We start from the raw sequence: 5,356 nt of genomic DNA, 5'->3' as shown, positions 1-5,356 counted from the left end.
CAGACATGTAATTTGCAAATATTTTCCTCATTTTGTGGGTTGTCTTTTGACTTTCTTTTTTTTTAATTCTCACCCGAGGATATTTTTTCCATTGATTTCTAGAGAGAGTGGAAAGGAGGAAAGAGGAAGGGAAAGAGAGATAGAAACATCGATTGGCTGCCCCTGACACACATCCCTACCTGGGCTGGGGAACCTGTAACTAAGGGACATGCCCTTGACCAGGAATTGAACTCATGACCCTTTGGTCTGCAGGTGGATGCTCTAACCACTGAGTTTAACAAGCCAAGGGCTTCACTTCCTTGATAGTATTTTCTTTTTTCTTTTTTAAAGAATTCTTTATTGTTGAAAGTTTTACATATGTCTCCTTTTTCTCCCATTGAACTCTCCCTGAACACTTTTATCCCCCACCACATGCCCCCACACCCTATTGTCTGTGTCCATTGGTCATACTCATATACATGAATACAGTCCTTTGGTTGATCTCTTACCCCCACCCCCACCACCCTTCCCTGTCTTCCCTTTGAGGATTGACAGTCTGTCAATGCTTCTGTGTTCCTGGATCTATTTTTGTTCATCAGTTTATATTGTTCATTATATTCCACAAATGAATGAGATCATATCATATTTATCTTTCTTCAACTGGCTTATTTTTCTTAGGATAATGCTCTCCAGGTCCATCCATGCTGCTGCAAATGGTAAGAATTCCTTCTTTTTTACAGCAGCATAGTATTCCATTGTGTAGATGTACCACAGTTTTTTAATCCATTCACCTGCTGATGGGCACTTAGGCTGTTTTCAAATCTTAGCAATTGTAAATTGTACTGCCATGAACATAGAGGGGCATATATTCTTTCTGATTGGTGTTTCTGATTTCTTGGGATATATTCCTAGAAGTGGGATTACTTGGTCAAATGGGAGTTCCATTTTTAATTTTTTGAGGAACCTCCATACTGTTTTCCACAGTGGCTGCATCAGTCTGCATTTCCACCAGCAGTGAAGGAGGGTTCCTTTTTCTCCACATCCTCTCCAGCACTTGTCGTTTATTGATTTGTTGATGATAGCCATTCTGACAGGTGTGAGATGGTATCTCATTGTCATTTTGATTTGCATTTCTCAGATGATTAGTGACTTTGAGCATGTTTTCATATGTCTCTTGGCCTTCTGTATGTCCTCTTTTGAAAGTGTCTATTTAGGTCCTTTGACCATTTTTTGAATGGATTGTTTATCTTCCTTTTGTTAAGTTTTATGAATTCCCTATACATTTTGGAGATTAAACCCTTATCAGATTAACATTGGCAAATATGTTCTCCCATGCAGGGCTTTTTTGTTGTTTTGTTGATGGTTTCTTTTGCTGTGCAGAAGCTTTTTATTTTGATGTAGTCCCATTTATTTTCTCCTTAGTTCCCATTGTCCTAGGACAGTGATGGTGAACCTTTTGAGCTCAGCGTGTCAGCATTTTGAAAAACCCTAACTTAACTCTGGTGCTGTGTCACATATAGAAATTTTTTGATATTTGCAACCATAGTAAAACAAAGATTTATATTTTTGATATTTATTTTATATATTTAAATGCCATTTAACAAAGAAAAATCAACCCCCAAAAATTAGTTCACGTGTCACCTCTGACACGCGTGTCATAGGTTCGCCATCACTGTCCTAGGAGCTGTATCGGTAAAGATATTGTTACAACATATGTCTGATATTTTGCCGCCTATGGATCCTTCTAAGATTTTTATGGTTTCCCATCTTTTGTTTAAGTCTTTTATCCATTTTGAGTTTATTTTTGTGTATGGTGTAAGTTGGTAATTTAGTTTCATTTTTTGCATGTATCTGTCCAATTTTCCCAACACCATTTATTGAAGAGACTGTCTTGACTCTATTGTATGTGCTTGCCTCCTTTGTCAAATATTAATTGAGCATAATGGCTTGGGTTATTTCTGGGCTCCCTGTTAGGTATTTAGGTGCTAACCACTGTCAGGCACTGTCTTTGGCGATCCACCGCTCCTCTGCTGTGTCTGTGTCCACAGGCCTTGGTTGCAAGCAGGTGGAACCAATCTGCCTACTTTGCCTGTCTGCCAGCTGTCAATCGTAACCACTCAAGCTTCTGTTTCTGTCAGGGCTTTAGGTTGGGGGGTTGGTGATGTTTCGCTATCCGGGGATCAAATGGATGTATTTTCCCCGACCCAGAACTACTCCTCCACGAGTGGCCCAAATAGAGCTCTGGCCTTGGTTGGCCAGAGATCCTTGTATGGAGACCAGTGGGGTTGGCTGGAAACCTGGAGTTTTTATCAGTCTGATTCCCAGAATAGTGGAGTGGACTGGCCCCTCTTCCAACCCAGCCACTGAGGGCTCTTTGGGTCTATTCAGAGCTTTTGTTTCCTTTGTATAGCTCAGAGTGCAGGGAGGGTGTTGCAGGCTGTATTCTCTGCCTTGAGGCCCCTGGGAGGGGCTAGCTCTTCTGGGAAGAAATGGTTGCTTAGGTTTGGAGGGTTAGGAAGAGTCTTGGTCACATCTCACTGCCCTACCTCCCTCCCCAGCCTCTCCTCAGGCTACACAAATCTGTGCCTCTCCCTGCACCGGAGCCTTGGGTGAGTTTTTGCAGCTGAAAAGTCCTATATTCTGGGTTTAGAGAATAAAAGCAAAGACAAAACGAAAGCAAAACAACCATGAAATTGCAGGTTTCTTCCCCATCCCCCCAGGGGCACCATGCCACTCAGGCTGTTTTTCAGGCCATCTTTCGCCCCCCATGGCTGTGGTCCCAGGTCTAGATTCCCTGGGTGCCAGCAGCCCTGTGGGTTTTCACAATTTGGTGTTATGCCTGTCACCAAGGGACATGGCTTGGGTGCAATGCAGCCTCCACCTTACCTTCTCGGCCTGGGGGCAGGCATCCCTTTCCAGTCCTGATCCCCATTCCTAACATTCTCCAGGAGTCCTCTGCCCTTCCTTATTGAAAATTGTCTCCTCAGCTGTGTCTAATTTGTTAATTTCAAGTGGATGTTCTCCGATTTAGTTGCTTTTCCAGCCTGGTCCCAGGAGAATGTGCACAACACATCTGCCTTTCTGGCCGCCATTTTTTCTTCTCTTGATAGTATCTTTTGAAGCACAAATGTAAAAAAGTATGCCCAGCTGTTGTGGCTCAGTAGTTGAGCATCAACCTGGAAGGTGAGATACCATAATCACAAAGATGGCTTTCCCAAGGTGAGGCTTATCCATTATGTTCCAGATGGGCTGACCCTGCAATTTTCCCAAATGTGGGAACTCGATTGCATAATTTATAGTAGTGGGGGACTGTGTTTGCGCTCTCCCTTAGTAGATTTCAGGCTTTGGTGAGCAACAGAACCATCAGGAGCACACATTAAAAGTGCCAAAATAAGTCTTTACTAGTATTTCTCTGGGATAATTGCAGTTGTGGGGCCCTTGGTGAGTCCATTGTTTTGTTTTGGAAGGAACTGGTTATATTTTGAAGATAGAACCAAGGATGTGGGTGTGGGAGGAGTTGGAAATGGCTTGAAATGACCGATGTTACAGAAGACTGGAGAAAAACCAAGCAATGCTTAGAGAAATGGAGTTACACTTTTTTACGCTGGTGGGATCAGAGAAAGATGTCTCTCAAATTCTGAGCAAAACAATGGAGGAAGCTTATCCTTTTTATATCTTTCTAGCCCTTTTTCTCCCAAATAAGGGTTTTTCTGTCCCCTTTGCAAGTTCTTAAAGAGCCCCATGTGCTGGGGCCTTGAGACCACAACTAAAGGCCTGGCACCAGCATGATAACTCTGTCTGGGGATGGTTTATGGCCTCTCTAAAATGGGAGTAAACAGGTCTTGCAGGACCAAACAATTAAAGGGGCAGTGGCTAGCTAGACTATAGGCTAATAAGAATGTACATTATGTTAATGGCACAGATTCAGATTGCTAGCCCCCCCAAATGTTTCATTTTCCCCATCACTGATACACTCAGAACAGAGCTGGAATGGAGTAGGGACTCAGTGAATGTCAGCTAAACAAGTGACAGCAAACACAACCCAAACTATGGGGCAATGAAAAAAACCATGAGACACTATTTACTGCACACATTGCCTCAGGCAGTAGGAGTCACTCAGAAGGCACTTGATGTGTAGAAACCCCTTTGAGTTCCACTTCCTCTTAGGATGTAGAAAGCCACAAGAGAATGTCACTCCCAATCTAACAAGAAAAAGCCAGACAATCTACAAAAGTATGAATTTTAAACCCATCAGAGAGCTGAGGATGTCATAGGTAACCAGGAGAACTGACCCAAAGAGTGACAGGCTCTCTGAGGAAAGATGGGACAAACGGTTTTGCCCTGAGAGAGCATGTGGGAGGTGTGAGGGAGTTTGTCCTTCCCCACCATTTCCTAAGAGGAAGATTGGAGGGGGAGCAGGAGGAACAGAAGAGGGGAGAGGCCCTTTCACACACTTGGTGGCACATACATATAAAAGGCGATTGGAAGATAGACACACAACTCATCTACTTCGGGAGGAGGTTCTTTCAAATAAAGCCATTGGGGGTGATAAGAAGCAGAAATTAAGATCCACTGCTTCTGGGGAAAGGATAAAAGTCAACTCCTGTGGGAGGGGCTCTCCTGTTCAAGTCCCACCAGACTTGAACACTGCCTAGGCCCACCTTCGAGTCCCAGGTGCAAAGGCTCTAGGCGGCTGAGCAAGCAGAACTGAGAACAGTAACAGCAGCTACTCTAGGGAGAGAGCAAGAGCACATGGAGGGGCCCATCTGGGGAGGCAGGCAAGGGCCTTTGAAAGCTATTGGTGGAACAGCAACAGTGAGAAAAGCCCTCTGGAACCCCACCCAGGCTGTCTACGAGAAGCCTAAGCTTAAAGGCCTAGGTAGGTTAACAGTAAAAGAATGACAGGAAGACATGCCATGCCAAAACGAACCCAAAGAAAGCTGAGGTATCTGTATTAACATGTGGCAAAGTAGACTTCGGAATACAGAATATTTCCAGGAATAAAGAAGGACAATGCATAATGATAAAGAGGTCAAGTTCATCAAGAAGAAAAGCAACCTCAATGTGTATGTACTGGGAACGTACCCTCAGGATACACACAGTTACAACTGATAGAACTGAAAGGAGAAATAGACAGACGCACTTTTCTCTCAATACTTGACAGAATGAGTGAGTAGACAGAAAAGCAGTCTAGATATGGATAGCTCGAATAACAGTATTAACCAACTTAACCTAATTGACACTTAGAGATCACTCCACCCACTGAAACAAAATATACATTCTTTTCAAGGCATATGGAATAGCACCAAGATAGATCATGTTCTGAGCCATAAGAAAAATCTCAAAAAAGTTTAAAATAATTAAAATCATACAAATA

At 43.2% G+C, this 5,356-nt stretch overlaps 1 non-coding gene across 1 annotated transcript; it reads left to right on the top strand.

The window, feature by feature from the left end:
• The first annotated feature begins 3,147 nt into the window (after window positions 1-3,147).
• Window positions 3,148-3,309, top strand: LOC118662370. The gene has a single exon (XR_004969739.1). It is a non-coding gene; the product is annotated as a U1 spliceosomal RNA (small nuclear RNA).
• Window positions 3,310-5,356: the final 2,047 nt, after the last annotated feature.

Source organism: Myotis myotis, unplaced genomic scaffold, assembly GCF_014108235.1.
Source record: "Myotis myotis isolate mMyoMyo1 unplaced genomic scaffold, mMyoMyo1.p scaffold_m19_p_1, whole genome shotgun sequence".
Taxonomy (NCBI): domain Eukaryota; kingdom Metazoa; phylum Chordata; class Mammalia; order Chiroptera; family Vespertilionidae; genus Myotis; species Myotis myotis.
The sequence above is the reverse complement of the archived record's forward strand: the minus strand, read 5'-3'. Positions and strand labels throughout refer to the sequence as shown.